Below are 17,575 nucleotides of genomic sequence, written 5' to 3' on the forward strand. Positions count from 1 at the left end.
GCAAGTAGCAGATAGCGCATGTTTTTAGGTATATGCATACCCGCCGTGGTTGTCTAGTGGTTGTCTAGGGGTTAAGGTGCTCGAGTGCTCACCCGAAAGTCGCAGGATCGAATCCCGGCCGCGGCGGCCGCATTTCATGGAGGCGAAATGCTGGATGCCCGTTTACTAAGATTAAGGTGCAAGTTAAAGAACACCAGATGGTCAGAATTTCTGGAGCCCGCTACTGCGGCGTCCCTTATAATCTTATGGTGGTTTCGTGGGGTAAACCCGCCAAAATATTATGATTATTATTTTGGAGATACGAGCTTATTATAAGGGTCCATGCCATATATTTTTCTTTGAATACGTGAAGTGCGTAGAAGAGAAACAATTGCCACGATCAATGTCGTTGCGGAAACCTGAAACGCAAGTTGATCGGAAGGTCACTGCGTAGCAATTCTCGGGCATTAAAAGCTCCCCAGGCACGGTCCCGTTCGTTCGAGATGGTAAGTCTGGCGAGTTGGTCTGTGTTGTGTTTCTTCCGTTCGTCCCGTCCATTTCAGCGCTGTAAATTTTAGCATTAATGAGCTGTTTGAAGTTCACTACGATAAAACAGCGTGTTACTAGACAAGGGACAAGGAGACGGGCGCACAAGACAAGCGCATCTCCCGTGCACCCGTCTTCTTGCCCCTTGTCTAGTGACCGCTGTGTCAACCAAATGGTCTTGCTGGTCTTTTGCAGCTCCATACAACCAGTCCGCTCAACCACATATGCTCAATTTCGCATCCGTGAATGTGCGCTATGATTGCCCGTGTACTGAACCAGTACTGAACGCATCTCATACTGAACAAACCACTGCTAAACACAAGTAAACCCAATTTCACACAGGTATTTAGCCTGAAGCAATACGTACGTGTACATACACGGTGTCATTAAAGGCACGGCCATATTTTTGGAATAATAAGTTTTGAGAGAGACAAATAGAGAAAGGAATAAAGTCACCGCCATCTAGCAAACATGGGAGAATACAAACGGGCAAGTGTTGCTTGCCACAAATCACCCTTCTCACTACAACTTCACTTTTCTTTTTTTACAGTTTCTTTATGCAAAGGACCAATGGAACACGAGCAGGATTCGTATGCTTCCAAGACGCTAGGCCCTCTGTACCCAGTAAACGATCCAATCGCGTAATAAAACCGCTCTCAAAAAACAACGTCACTATACGCTTTTTCGCGCAACTTAGAGAGGGCTCCCTCAATGGCGAGGAAACGAAAAGCGTTCCTGTGCACTAAGACTTACATATTGCACTCGCCTCGATCTTACGTTTCCGATCGACGCCATTGCTGCAAGCGGCAGCGCGCCACAGCCTGTCACACAGACGCCCGGCGGTAATAAAGTGGCTTCGCCGTTCAAAAGCACCGCCATTTTCCCCCTCCACCGCGACACGATCTCTGGCAATCTTTTGTGAATGTCAAGAATGCGAACTGAAGTCTACGTAGCATTGAAAAACACGCAAAGGTGTGAGAGACATAGAGAGAATGCGAATAAAAAAAAGAATGCATTTCCACTGGCAACCCCGCTATTCGTAACACCCAGAAGAAAAGGACGAACAAAAAGCGATGGGGAATGCCTCGCGAGAAAAGCCCAGACATTCACTGCTAGATGCCATCGCGTTGCTATAGAAACTAACTGTGCGAGCGGTTTGGTGACTGCACACGGGTCTTTTCGTCTCGGTCGCATGGGTCCTCCATCTCGCTACCGATGCGAAAGGTGTTGCGCGTGAACGGCCACTCATCACAGGCCCTTTGCGGCGGTTCCGCCGAAATATTAGATACGGGAAGTTATTATTTTCTCATTCATTAGGTACAATCGCAAAACTTTTCTTCGACTTTCGCTTTCCTTCATTTATCGTTTCCACTCAGTCTGAGGAGCAGCGTGTACAGAGGCTCTTGTGATTAACTTTCTTTAACGTTTGGAATCGTGTCCCTTTCTGTACGCTTGGTTTTTTAGAGGCACGAGTGACGAGTGACGCGCTTGTATCTCTTACAAGAACTTCCGGTCGAGAACTTCCTTCCAGTTATCTGAATATTCAGAAAATGCCTTGAAAAATAGAACTTCTACGAAATAGATGGTTCTTGTTGATGTTAAGAGTTATGTTGGATACATTAGATGTCGGAGCACGGACGACGACAGCGGGGGTACGGGAGTGGGAATTTGCCCCTCGCCCTCCCCCGCACAATTCTCGCCTGCCTCCCTCCCCCTTGCGTCCCCGAGTTCAAACATATTCATAACACAACGGATAAGTTCCCCGTCTCCCTGCCGCCCTCGAAAGGACTCACTTGACGTGGCGTCCCCCTCCCCAATTTAAAAATGCTGGCGCCGCTCCTGTGTTGGAGCATACGTTTACTTAATATCAGGGCGAATTAACTGCCAGAATAATTAATGAAAATGAAATGCATGATTTCACTGAAACAGCAGACACAGCAGGAATTGAAACAGCGGTTCGCGACGTAATGCCATGAATTTAGTTTTTGCTGCTCAGAGCGACGTTTCTTTATGTTCAGGGCATCTTTCAGTAGTGAAACCAAAAGCCGCATGACTTCATTCCGACGGAAATAAAGCACAAGGACACATACGCAACAAACGACCGTTCTGAAACTTTCGACAATCGAAGGTCAAATTTACGATGTCCAGCAAAGAAGTCGAAGTCACGGGAGCCTCTTTCGTTACCACAACTTCTTGAGATTTTTTTTTTATACTCCCCAAACTTAACGACCTGAAAACGCTTCCAGCTGAATTTTGTTTCGGCTGTTTTTCTGCCTAGTGAGTTTTGATCTCATCATTTAGCCATCAACGTCATTACCTACGTCCGCGGACAATAAAACTTTGGTGCTCTTGTCCGAGTTTGTTACCTTTTTTGAAGAACATGCCTAGCAGCCGCAAGGCTTTCCTCGAATCCACAAGCGCTTACTTGTTTTCTTCTTTGATCTGCTGAAATCTTGCAGAGCAGAAAAATATTTTGTTCGTTAGCTCGACCTTTTCTTTTACACTGCGAATTGTTTCTTCATGCAGCTCACCGCATTTTTTGCGACCATCCTGAACGATAGCAAAGTTATAACTTTCAATGTTTTCGACGCGTGTACAAAGAGAAGAGAAGAACATTTACCAGAGCGACTTGAACAAGGGGGAGCCATAATTTTTGTTTTAGGTCGACTGGATGCAATTGCCGAGAAATGTTTTTTTCTGTACGAGTTCCTTTTGTTACCTGCATATACTTTTTTAGCGCCTTTTCGCGGCGGCAGATGTTCCGGTACTCGGGCCACATGAAGTACGCGAAGCTTTGCTTCAGTTTTTTGTTCGGGGAACGATCTCATCTCCACCTAACCTTTACTTGCGTCCTGGTTAGATCTGAAGGCGCAGAGCGACCGCCATAAAAAGACGATAACACCAGATACGAAGCACATACACGAGGGAACTTTCTTTACAGTATGACCAATGTTTCTGGGGCACATGCACGGACTGTTTTCTGGGTTTGGGCAACTGCTGGATTCTTCTTTTTCTTTCTTTCAACGAAAACTCTGCATAAGGTGGAAACTGTGTTGTAGCCCGTATCACAACAGCCGAGCAACGCTCGGGTTCCCGCCTATCGAGTTGCATTGCTGTGAGCTTACGTTTGTAGGACAATATATCGAAAGCAGCATTTTCCTTCTGTATGCAATATTAAATGCGAAGCATTTCTTAGCGAACCTCTGGCACTTTGAGCGTTTCTATCTACGTATCTATCTATCTAGCCGCCTACGTCTGGGTGCTCTCATGGTCGCCTCTTTAACCTTGTGTAGCAAAGTGCTTGATTGGGCTGGTTGGTTCTGCATGGTAGACGACGAATAGAAACAGCGCTAGACACGGGACGAGAAGAGGACACATACACGGCGCTGATGTGTCGACACATACATCAGCGCCGTGTATGTGTCCTCTTCTCGTCCCGTGTCTAGCGCTGTTTCTATTCGTCGTCAACCTTGAGTAGACCAAACTTGTCAAGAGAGGGTAAGAGGATTTGACGAATATGATTGTCGGGTTATGAAATGAATAACGTGGAAATCCTGTCGCGCACGTCGTCAAACCCTTTCCACTAGACACGTGTGGCACATACCCGTTTGCCACGGGCCGCGGTGTACGGGTATGCGCCACAGGTGATTGACAGTTTATATCTACCCAGGAGCGGCGAGAACAGACATTGGTAACTTAAATGCGAGAGCGTTAAGAAAAACTAACGGCAGCGTTGACATCACGAATGGAAAGGATAAAAATTAGGATCCCAGCAGGAATCAAACCTAAGCATTCTGCGTGGCAATCAAGTATTCTACCACTGAGCCACGCCATGTCTATAAACTGTTTGCGAAAACAGACTACGCAAGCGTAATATCGGTGCAACGTCAATTGTGGTTGTGGTGCTTGCTATCTAATTTTACAAGTGAGCAATGAGCACTACATGATACTCCTACGATGTATACTCCTACAGTACAGGCGTCATATCAGATTAACGTGTGCGGTTCCAGTGTTGACTCCGCTTTTATAGCAGTCTAATAAAGAATACATTTGTATTCCTATGATTCAGCAAGCTATATTGAAGCATTGCTCCACCCCGGAGGAATATATTAACGAAAGTTACATACGATACCCGCATCACTGCACCATAAAGTGCACTTCGTCCGCCAGAATGACGCAGTGTCCTTTCATTGCTTACGAGGCTGGGCGATGGCCTCATGCTGACCGAGGATGATGCCAGGTTGATTGACAGCCGCTTTGTAGACTAGGCAACGTAGGCCATATACGCCCAGGTGTGTCTACGAATACAAGCGCCATCCACTGATGTTGGTCTACGTGGCACTATCCAGGCCTACCAGCCTCGACGGCCTACACCTCACCAACGCTAAGGTTGGCTTTAGGTACCGAGATGTCGCCTGCTCTATCGACTCACTATTTGTCGACAAAATGACCGAGGCATCCACGAATTCCAAGAGCTCTACTGTATCACATACTTCACTACACATGGACCCCTCGTCACCGCGATCACGACCGGATCCTATAACACGTCATGACCAGCTGCTTGTGCATACTGATCACGGTGGTAAAGACCTTGTCCAAGAACTGTCAAGAACTTCTTCCACACATGAACACGGGTTCGTGAAACGTACGTGCGTTCTTCGTCATAACGGACAAGTATAAGCACTACATATCAGCTTACCGCTTCTGGTGTTGGCAATACCCACGTTGCCGTTGGCAGCGTTACCGAACCGTAAAACCTGTATATATAACACATATGCGGCTCTTATATGTGTGCGTATGAAATTTATACAAATCTTTAGCGTCGTTTTGTGACGTGTCCCTCAGTAAAACAATTATGCCACAGTCACCTTCCCGCAGTATCCTTCGCATAACATCGACTCCCACAGTACGTGGGATCTGCCGAATTTTATTTCTAGGCTTTCCTCCTTTATATTTTTTTAGGTACGGTAGCTACTGTTGTCGTGACCACTTAGTATTAACACTCTTATTGAACGAAACAGTGGGCACTGTACCGTAAAAGGGGCCCTGCAACACTTTTTGAGCAGGGTCAAAAAGCGCTGCCAATCGGTAGTCGAGGCTCCCGAGAACACGCGAGCCAAATATTATAGCGAAGCGATCGGCCTAGAATTTACAATAAATTCTCAAAGTCAGCTGAAAATCGCTCCCTCTTCTCTCGACAAATGATGTATTAGTCCGCAATATATGACGCGATTGTCGGCAGTTCCACCATTGGCTGATGTTATAATCACGATAACACCCTCATTATTACCTTAGTTGTTAATTTTGAGTTCATTAAGTAGATAATATGTATGTTTATATTGTGTTATGCCGTTAAAACACCGAACAAACAATAATATTAGCACTTCCGGTCTCACCGACAGCTTGTCTGCTCGTAGTTGCGTGGTTGCGTTTTCTTCACTATGTGCAGTGCCGAAATCGTGAATATTTCAGTGCTTTTGACCATCGCCGGTTGCCGTTGTGAGTGGCAGCCCTTCGAGTGTTGCCTCGTCAGCTGGAAACTGCATCGTCGGCACGTTCTCACGACCGACCGAGGCAGCGGTGCAGCATTTCTCCGATAACAATGCTGGCGCGGGCTAGCTTAGGATACCTGTGTTTGCTGTATGGCGAGAGTCCCGTTCCCTGTCTGTTCAGTATGTCATCGAGCCGTACCTCGGCGTATCCTCCCCGTAGTCACAGGTTCCCGAGAAACCGCGACACAGCAACCAAGCAGACTCGCATTTTCACGGTCGCTGCAGACAGCCGGGGGATGGGTCCGCGCCGGCCCGATGCCCCACGATCCTTTCTTCTAGTCTTTAGTTCTTTGTTGTCAGCCCGCACTCGCTGTGCGCCCGCATTCGAAGAGCAAACAGCATCGAAGTACCGCCACTGGGAGAAGGGTGCACGCAGCTTTTCCGTGTTGAATACGATTCAAGCGCGAGCAGTGCGACGAGGCGGTGTATCGGAGTGTGGGTCGAAACCCATCTCAGCTGTCATTCGTTCCAAACGCGCACGCAAGTTTGCGTCCATGGTTGGCAGAGCGATGAAAACACTACGGCAGTTCGAGGTGCACACCCAACATTACCAAACCGACTCGCAGTTTTCAAGCACGCGCGATACACGGTGCCATGGGCTCCGCCGCTCGACGACGACCGCGCGAGCCGACCGGAAGTGGCGCCACAGACCACGTGGTTGCGCCGAGACGCCAGAGAAAAAGAAATGAAAAAAAAAATGCCACCGGCGCTGACGTCGCCTCCTCGCACCTCCGCCCTCCCTCCCTTCACGGCGCGCGCAGCTTTCCGCGCGCTCGCTGCGATGAGTTGAGGGAGAAAGCTGCGGAACGTGATCTCTATAATTTGGTAACACGACTTAGACTTGACGGATTCGAAAAATTTTTGCGGCATATGACTCGTGAAGAGTCATACGTCAATAATGAGACTATTCCAATACAACTAAGGAAGGTGTTGCAGGGCGCCTTTAAGGCGGTGCCGCGTGCGCGGTCACTTGTAGTAAACAGTAAACCAAAGGCTTGCACATCTTCGTTTGCCGGAAGCGAGCTATACCAGCGTCAAATTTCTAGAATTTTGAAACAGATGTAGACGAGCAAAAGAAAGATAAAGCTTTGATGCAATGAATCAGCAGAGATTATAAAATTTGTAAATGTATTTCGTAAAATTTGACGAATGAAACTCGTGAAGCATAGAAGCCGTCCCTCCCGGGCAGGTGAGGCGTTTCAGGCTCCAATACTGTTCTCTGTTACAATGACTAGTCGAGTTCCCAACAATAATTGAGAGTGAATGCTACCTCCGGAATCCCCATGACCTGCTTTCAGAACGGTTGGTCACCGCTGAGAATTTAGTGGAACGCCTGCACTATGTTTTCTTTATTCCAAGTACTAGTGTATCAGCACCTTTGGCATGTCCCATGGTCACCTTGGTGCCGTTTTCCTCTCGCAGAAGCAATTACCACCAAAATCGATATGTCTGTGTAATAATTTGCGCACTGACGAAAACTGGCTTCTATTTTGAGTAGGTCTAAACTACTGCTTGTATTGAGCGAAAACATTAATCAGTTGGCAATCGCCATTGCATTGATAAGTGCTTTCACGTACCGTATAACGATGAGCTGATTATGATGCACGCCATCGATTGGCAAACTTTAAAAATAATTTTGACCACATGAAATTTTTATGCGTCCAAAATAAGTACACGAGTAGTTCTTGCGTAGCCTTTGAAATGCGGCAGCTGAAATCGGTGCTGAACTGCGATACAACGAAACATCAGCGCAAAAACCAGAGCCGATGTCCTACCGCTAGGCTCGTCACGTTTACGATGTCGTATACGACGGCACTAGTTTGTCGTTGTTTCGGCGGCCTTGAAATTCGCGGAGACAACAAAGAAAATAAACAAAAAACAGAGACGCACAGAAATAGAAAATGCTTCATAAGAGAACCGTTCAGTTATCTCTTTCTGAGCTGCATTGTCACTTTATTTTGTTATTTTTTCTTTATGTTCCCGCACTTTCAAAGACGCAGAATACATGTAGAGATTATTGTCGTTAATTCTTGTTGAATTCGTGATTTCATAGTTCCTTTCGTTTTTAACGCATGTGGCAGCTTCAGTTTACGATGTGATACTTATAGAGAGTATCGAGCAAGCCTCGAAGCTTCAAAGCGAGAAAGATGACGAGGCAGGTGTTGGATAACGGGACAGATGTAGATGTAGAGCGATAAAAAATAACGTTCTCTTCCTCAATTTTCACAAGAATCATGTACCTGCATATGATAAGCAAATATAGGTTTCTTACGCGTTGCTCATGATAGCCGTTTATGCTGCGAAACTTTAGTAATCATGATGACGTTATTACGTTTAAACGGTTAATTAAAATTACACCTAACAATGCTAATCGAACGGCTCAATTACGGGAACACTGTCATCTCCCTCAGCTGTATTGCAGTGAAATGATTGTTAAAGGGGTACTGACACAAAATTTCGCGGCCGAGATAGCCTGCTGGATCGATTTCCGTGTACGTGCGTGTACCATCTGCAAAACATCGACAGCGAATAAAGCTTGGAAGGTATTTTATGTGAATTTTGAAGTTCGCGTGCGCGATCCAGCATTATAGGCCGCACCTGTTGCATTGACACCCTCGGAGGTGACTCGAGGTGACCCCCCTATTTCCCCTACGTAACCGTTGTAGCCGGTAAACAAGTTATGATGACGTCGTAGACGCCATTTCTGTTTTGACGCGCTCGCCGCTGCGCTGTTGGTGTCTCAAGAAAATTGTCGCCAAGAGACGACGATGAGGAGAACGACGACAACGAGGACGATGATGGCGACGACATCGCGCAGCACGTGCGGCAAGCGTGCGAATGCGAGAAGACGATGCGAACAGCGCGGAAGTGCGTCACACTTCTGTGTGCTGACGTCACCAAGCGCTGCAGCCGCTAGGTGGTGATAGTTGCACCCGGAGGCTTGTCGTTTTTGAAACCGAAACTGACACTGGTCGGTAATGAGGAGCCTGTAATTAATTATCTGTCGCGCGCTGCAGCAAACGATGTGCCATGTTATGACTAACAGGCCCCCAGCAACACACTGCAGCAAAAAAACGCGAGGCCAAAATTTTTGTGTCAGTACCCCTTTAAGGTGGTCTTGTGTTTTCATAGGGAAGGTTTTGGAGAAATATTACCTGATAAAAAATTCTTGAAGTCGATAATGCATATGTCGACCAAATTTTAAGCGTATATTATATGGCCGTTTAAATAAAGCAAAATCCAATGCTGGCTGCCTTTGGTGAAGTTTCGTATGCATGAAATAGACAAATTGAACTAGCCAATATTTCATAAACATACAATTCCATTATGACGTCCAATCAATCTCTTTCAAGAGAATGTATAGAATATACATTTCTGTTCCATGTAGCTCGGCATTTCTATAGCAGAGTTAATGGAGAGAGTAACGAATATATAGCACAACGAGTAACTTCATGCGCCTGGCGAGGAACAACCAAGAGAGACAATATTTATTGGATTTATTACCGTCAAAAAAGGATACGTTCACTGTGTTTTTTTTTTTTTTTCACGCAGGCAAGACCAGCGGAGCATGTTATTTATTTCTCTCAATATTCCGTTGTTTTTGAGGCCCAATCATCCTATTCTTCTCACTGTATCTATGAAGAGCGATGCGCTATTTCTGTTTCTTCACAAATAATCAGTGCTCCAGATTGTGGTGCTTGCCTGGCTAGGCAGATGTATTACAAAGTAAAGGGATGCAATTAACAGCTTAGCATCGCGGGAGACTTAAGATGATGATAAACGGCTGACAAAGGAAACCTTGCATCGATGCATTCCTCTCGCCCTTCTCAACACGTTAGCGTTGTTGTTTTTCACGAGGAGATGTAGTAAGATCCTCCCTTTTCCGCACTGAAAGCCTTGTTTGACTGCATACCTCAGTCAACGTCTATGGTGAGCTAAAGTCTTGATGAAGAATACCATAACTATTCTGCTAGTACCAAGATTTTTAAAAGTGGAATAATTGCGCACAGGGTCGCGTCAAGAGTGCAAGTTTTGCGTGAAAACGGTATATTATAGTCCTCAGAAAGGCGTTGGAGAAACAAGGGTCATAGTATTGCAAACGGGTTGTTGTCTATTCTCCCTTTCTTAAACAAGGCTCAAGTTTAATTACCGATAGGAAACAGTAAATCTTACATGGGCCCCGACGTAGAAGCGAAAGAAAATCACGTCGAGTGGAAGCTGTGAAGCTGCAGGCAGCATGCAACGACGACGACAATGGCTGATCATGTTTTGCTCGGCAGCGAAGCGTGATCTGAAGCGTGCCGCCAGGTGACGCCTTGATAATTGACCCGCAATATCTAAGCAGCTATTGCGGGTGCTGTGCTTTTCAAGCTCCTTTGCGAGTTGCGACTCTTGTTTATAACTGACCATCACAAAAGAGAGACGAGTGTACTTGCAGGATACTGATTTATTTGAAGTTTAAGGCGTGAATAAGACAGTCCCAGTTTGCCTTTCTTACATTCTTGCACGATATTGGCTCTGTCTTTTTCATATAGAAAAAATTCGGCAGATCCCACGTACCGTGGGAACCGATGTTATGCGAAGCATGCGGCTGGATGGTGACTGTGAGGTAATTTTTGTTACTGACCGAAACGTTAGAAAATGACGCTAAAGATCTGTATAAATTTTATACGCACACATATATGCTGAAGAGCCGCATATGTGTTATTTAACCAGTTTGCAGTTGGGTAACACTCCCAACGGCAACGTGGGTATTACCAACACCAAAAGCGGTAAGCTGATATGTAGTGATTATACCTGTCCCTACTCATGGAGAACGCACGCACGTTTCACGAACCCGTGCACATGCATGTAAGCGGCTCTTGACAGTTCTTGAACAAGGTCGTAATCTCCGTGGTCAGAGAGCACCAGCAGCTGGTCATGACTTGTTAGCGGATGCGGTCGTGATTGCGGTGACCAGGGCTGCATGTGTAGTGAAGCATCAGGTATATTACAGTTGTTGAAAACCGTGGATGCCTCGGTTATTTCGTCGACAAATTTTATGTCGATAGAGCCGGCGACATGTCGGAAACTGAAGTCACCCTTCGCGTTCTGGGGTATAGGCCGTCGAGGCTGGTAGGCCTGGATAGTGCTACGTAGACCAACATCAGTGGATGGCGCTTGTCGTATTCGTAGACTACTTGGGCGTATGTGGCCTACGTAGCCTAGTCAACAAAGCGGCTGTCAGTCAATGTGGCATCATCCTCGGTCAACATGAGGCCATCGCCCAGCCTCGCAAGAAATCAACATGATACTGCGTCATTCTGGCGGACTAAGTGCACCTTACGGTGCGATGATGTGAATATCATACGTAACTTTCTTTAATGTATTCCTCCGGAGCCGAGCGATGCTTCAATATAGGTTGCTGAATCATAGGGATACAAATGTAATGTTTATTAAACTGCCATAAAAGCGGAGCCAACACTGGAACCACAGACGCTAATCTGATATGACGCCTGTATCGTAGGAGTACACATCGTAAGAGTATCATTTAGCGTTTTTTTACTTTTTTGTCAGACTAGATAGCAAGCACCACAACCACAATTGACGTTGCACCGTCATTACGCCTGCATAGGCCGTTTTTCCAAACCAGTTTATATACCTGGCGTGGCTCTGTGGTAGAATACCTGATTGCCACGCAGAATGCTTGGGTTCGCTTCCTGCTGGGATCCTAATTTTCATTCTTTCCATTCGTCGGGTCAACGCTGCCGATGTCGGTTTTACTTAACGCTCGCAAATTTAAGTTACCAATGTCTGGCCTCACCGTTCCTGGGTACACTGTCAATCACCTGTGGCGGATACCTGTACACCGTGGCCCGTGGTAAACGGGTATGTGTCACACGTGTCTGGAGGAGAGGGTTTGACGACATACGCGACAGGAGTTTCACGTTACTTTTACGTCATGACCCCACAGTCATATTCGTAAAGTCCCCTTACCCTCCCATGCCAATTTTGGTCCACACCAAGTTGAGGAGGCGATCATGAGGAGAGCACCCAGACGTAGGCGGCTAGATAGATAGATAGATACGTAGATAGAAACGCTCAAAGTGCCGAACGTTCGCTAAGAAATGCTTCGCATTTAAAATTCGGCAGGTCCCACTCATTCTGGGAGTCGATGTCATGCGAAGCAGTAGGCGAGTAGTGGCTTATACCGAATTTTTTTATTGCTTTCAGTCAAACGTTGCGAGTTGGACCGATTTCTGTGTGCATTTTGAGTAGTTATGAGTATATCATGGACAGGCCCATGATATACTTCACTGTGCTTTTTTTTTCACGCAGGCAAGACCAGCGGAGCATGTTATTTATTTCTCTCAATATTCCGTTGTTTTCGAGGCCCAATCATCCTATTTTTCTCACTGTATCTACGAAGAGCGATGCGCTATTTCTGTTTCTTCATCAAGTTTTTTCGGGGTGGTGAGTAGGGGACCACTTGCTGAAGACTTTGCTATTTCATGGAAGCATCTATTTTTATGAAAGTACCTATATGAGGAAACAACTCTTTGGCGAGAGGGGCCACCTAAGCACCCCCCCCCCTTACCTGGATTCGGGATTGACCGTGGTCTTATCTGGCACGTCCACTACACCAACGCCCAAAGGGTATTCTATGGTCCAACGTGAAGTCGCGACTCACCTTAGAGCACAGATGTCAGTTATATCGAAATGAACTGCAGGCTATGGTGCGATGATGTCCACATCATGACAAGCGGCTGTTGCCTTATACCTCCGGATTGAGCAATGGTTCACCATACCTTGGCGAGTCATAGGACTTAATATGTATTGCTTATTGCATTCTTACAAACAGCGATAGTGAACACCGCAACCACAGCTGACGTTGCCGCTATATGAAGCCATTGTAGGGTCTTTTTCGTAAGCAGTTTCAAGCACTGGCGTAGCTCTGGATGAATACTTGACTGCCACGCAGAATGCCTGGGTTTGATTGCGGCTCTAACCGTGATTTGGAATCTTTCGGTCCCTCTAATATATATGTCACTGAGAACGCTCCTCCCGAAGCCTGTCCCGCATTTTCTGCGACAATTGCTCCATAACGCGATCGCACAAAGAGCCGCCACTGTGGTCTAGTGGTTAAAGGGACACTAAAAGCAAACAACAATTTAGGTCAGAGTGAAAGCTCAATATATGACAACGTCTAAAACGGCAATATTATCATTAGCAGTGCCCTACTTACCGAAAAATTAAGCTAACTGTATCACACGATTATCGCCATGAGTGGGACATTTTTGAAGTGATCCCGATGACGTGAGAGTCCGACTACAATTAATCACTAGTAATCAAACTAGCCGCAATAAAAAAAGAACCTTCCCTGCATCAAGAGACGTAATAAAATGCTGCTTGTTCGTTTCTATTTGATTCATGGAAAAGAGAACCTCTTTGGCGTTGCCATGGGGAATGGCGCGCGTGGTTCAAAAGTTCCGTTTTCGCCGAACTGGCGCTTCGCCCGGCTCCCTGCTTCACTCACGCGGTCGCGTCTCAGTGGTAGTTTCGGCATCGCGTACTGCCGCGTGTGTTTTGCATGCTCGTGAAAGTCGCTCTCACAGAAAGTTCGACAAAACGCCGAATGCATGTGTAGCCGCCGGATGCCTGAATGATGCACGCCGCCAGTGCACGCCGCCGCGAGTAAAGGTGGGCAACGTTGGGCACGGCAAAAGTGACGTGAGAAATATCGCTTTCAGGCGGGTGAGCTGAAGTGCGCTAACGCGATGCGGACCACTAAAACGTGATTTTTATTTCAAAATAAGCACTTCCTTGGCACAAAAGTAGCACTACGAGGTTTCTGGACCGCTATTTCAACAATCAACGTCGACTTAATATTTGTCTTTAGTGTACCTTTAAGGTGCTCGACCGCTGACCCGCAGGACGCGGAATCGAATCCCGGCTGCGGCGGCCGCATTTTCGATAGAAACGAAAATGCTAGAGGCCCGTGTACTAAGTTTAGGTGCAAGTTAAAGAACCTCAGGCGGTAAAAATTTCCGGGGCCCTGTACTACGGCGTCATTCATAATCATATCGTGGTTTTGGCACGTTAAACCCCAACAATTAATATTTATATCTCGCAAGAATTTTTCAAAGCCTGTTATCGCCGTTCCTGAGTTGATATAAACTGTGAATCAGCTGTGGCTAATAATCGCATTCGATGGGCCGTGGTATACGGGGTGCCACAGGTGACGGAAGGAAAGGGTTTCATGACGTACGCGACAAGTATCGCACGCCATTGATGTAATGACCCGTTCATCGTGTTTGTCGTACACTAATTGCCTCCCATGCAAATTTCGGCAATGTCAAGCTAAAGAGACGACCACGGGAGTGCCCAGACGTAGGCGGCGCCTAGGCGTAGACAGAAATGGTCAAAGTGCCTGCGATTCGCTAAGAAATGCCTCGCTTTTAGATTCATAAAGCAAGGCGTAACGGTATTCTTATTTCTATTTTATCTGACACCCCTGTTCTGGAAGGTACAGCTCTATTTTGGGAATTCAGAGACAGCTCCGCTGTCGCTGAACGAACACGAATGCATTTGTTACGCACGAAACGCGCCAGATAGGATAACAACGTCAAGCCGCACGTTGCATAAGACGATCTTGCTATCTTATACAGCTCGTTGTTTATGGCAACATGTTCACATTGCTGCGTATCAGAAGCCCGAACCACGACAATAGACATTGCAGGTATTTAAACTGAATAGAACCTAAATAATGTAGTCTAATACGATGAAGTCTCAACTTACAAACAAGGCATAGGTTGTGTATTTTATGTACACGTTGCGCCCATAAATAAAAAAAATTCGGCAGATCCTACGCACCGTAGGAGTCGATGTTATGCGAAGCATGCGGCGGGTAGGTGGCTGTGGCGTAACTTTTTTTACTGAGCGACACGTTAAAAATGACGCTAAAGATTTGCATAAATTTCATACGCACACATATATATGTTGAAGAGCCACATATGTGTTATATAACGAGTTGTTTACGGTTGGGTAACGCTGCCAATGGCAACGTGGGTCTTACCAACACCAGAAGCGGTAAGCTGATATGTAGTGCTTATACGTGTCCCGAGAACGCACGCACGGTTCACGAACCCGTGTGCATGTGTGCAAGACGTTCTTGACAGTTCTTGAACAAGGGCATCATCACCGTGATCAGTGAGCACCAGCAGCTGGTCATGACTTGTTATGGGATCCGGTCGTGATCGTGGTGACGAGGGGTCAATGTGTAGTGAAGTATGTTGTATAGTAGAGCTGTTGGAATTCGTCGTTTCCTCGGTCATTTCGTCGACAAATTGCCTGTCGACAGAGCCGGCGACATGTCGGAACCTGAAGGCACCCTTCGCGTTGGTGAGGTATAGGCCGTCGAGGCTGGTAGGCCTGGATAGTGCTACGTAGACCAACATCAGTGGGTGGTGTTTGTCGTATTCGTAGACTACCTGGGCGTGTGTGGCCTACGGAGCTTAGTCTACAAGGCGGCTGTCAATCAATCTGGCATCATCCTCGGTCAGCATGAGGCTATCGCCCAGCCTCGTAAGAAATGAAGAGGACACTGCGTCGTTCTGGTGGACGAAGTGCACTTTACTGTGCGGTGATGTGGATATCATATGTAACTTTCGTTAATGTATTCCTCCAGGGTCGAGCAATGCTTCAATATAGCTTGTTGAATCATAAAAATACAAACGTAACGTTTATTAGACTGCTAGAAAATCGGAGCCAACACTGGAACTACAGACGTTAATCTAATATGAGGCCTGTATCGTAGGAGTACACATCGTAAGAGCATCTTGTAGTGTTTATTGCTTTCTTGTAAAATTAGATAGCCAGCACCACAACTACAATTGACGTTGCACCGATATTACGCCTGCGTAGGCTGTTTTTCCAAACCAGTTTATAGACATGGCGTGGCTCAGTGGCAGAATGCCTGATTGCCACGCAGAATGCTTGGGTTCGATTCCTGCTGGGATCCTAATTTTCAATCTTTCCATTGGTTCAGTCAACGCTGCCGACGTTGGTTTTCCTTAACGCTCTAGCATTTAAGTTACCAATGTCTGTTCTCGCCGTTCCTGGGTAGATATAAACTGTCAATCACCTGTGGCGCATACCCGTACGCCGCGGCCCGTGGTAAACGGTATGTGCCACACGTGTCTAGTGGAAAGGGTTTGACGACGTACGCGACAGGATTTTAGCGTTATTCACGTCATGACCCGGCCATCATATTCGTCAAATCCGCTTACACTCCCATGCAAATTTTGGTCTACACCAAGTTAAGGAGGCGATCATGAGAGCACCCAGACGTAGGCGGCTAGATAGATAGATAGATAGATAGATACGTAGATAGAAACGCTCAAAGTGCCAGAGGTTCGCTAAGAAATGCTTCGCATTTAAAAACTCGACACTCAAAGATAACATGAGTTCCGATAAGAGTACATCACATGTCGCATGTTGACCGACGTTGCTTGGCGGGATTGATACCGTGAACACTACCTATAAACGACTGAACAAACCCTGCCGCAGAAGTGATGTGATGAACTGGCCGAGCTGCTATAGGGTATTTCTTTGTCCCACTTTTCATGCTTCTTAACACGAAAGTGTTTTATGCCGGTGTCCACCAAAACTTCGGTGGCGTATTTCCGTCAAGGAAATGTGGTCGCCAAATGTACACGATCAAGTGGCAAAAAAAAAACATCGTTGATCCCTCCGTCATAGGAATCGCTATAACAGGAAAGTAATACGTGTCCTTACAGAAGTAGCCGAACGTTTACTGTACATTGACAGAAGAGGGCTTGCACAATGTGTGCAAGCCCTCTTCACCGTTTAACATCACCGTTTAACGTGGATGCACCCACGTTGACGCTTGGTGGTAGATCTCCAACCCGACAACTAACGTCCATGATGAATGATTAAACAAGCCTTTGTGGTACCTGTAGTAAACGATGAGAGCGTAATCAGAGAAAGCGGTGTGACTGCCAGAAGAGCGTCGCTGATTGGACGCAGAACTTCGGCTAAGCTCGCCATCCCTATTCAACACCACGCCAGGACCAGAGGGAAACGCAACGCGCGTCGTATCTCCGCTCTAGCCCGGCCGTGATTTTCCTCGGGGCGAGCGTAAGCGGGGAACGTGGTGTAACAGCCGGGCGAGGCAAGCCAAGGCAGGTGCGCGTCGCAGACTTATCTTAATATGGAATGATGCTACGAACGAGGCCGAGGGTAATGATCGCCACCTCGCGGTGTGTTAAGGCTTTCACAAAATTACACTTCTCATACTGGAAACGCGCCGAATGGGACGGAGTGTAACAAGGCCGCGTTGCAGGAGTTAATCGCGGAGGCCACGGTGACGACACATTACTTCACTTTACCGCTCCCAGACGCCGACACCACCCCACCCACCAAGAGCACTGCGAGAGGAATGTGTGAAATATAAAAGGCGCGAAATATAAAAGGCATGAAATATAAAAGGCGCGTCG

Source organism: Rhipicephalus sanguineus, chromosome 9 (assembly GCF_013339695.2).
Source record: "Rhipicephalus sanguineus isolate Rsan-2018 chromosome 9, BIME_Rsan_1.4, whole genome shotgun sequence".
Lineage (NCBI taxonomy): Eukaryota > Metazoa > Arthropoda > Arachnida > Ixodida > Ixodidae > Rhipicephalus > Rhipicephalus sanguineus.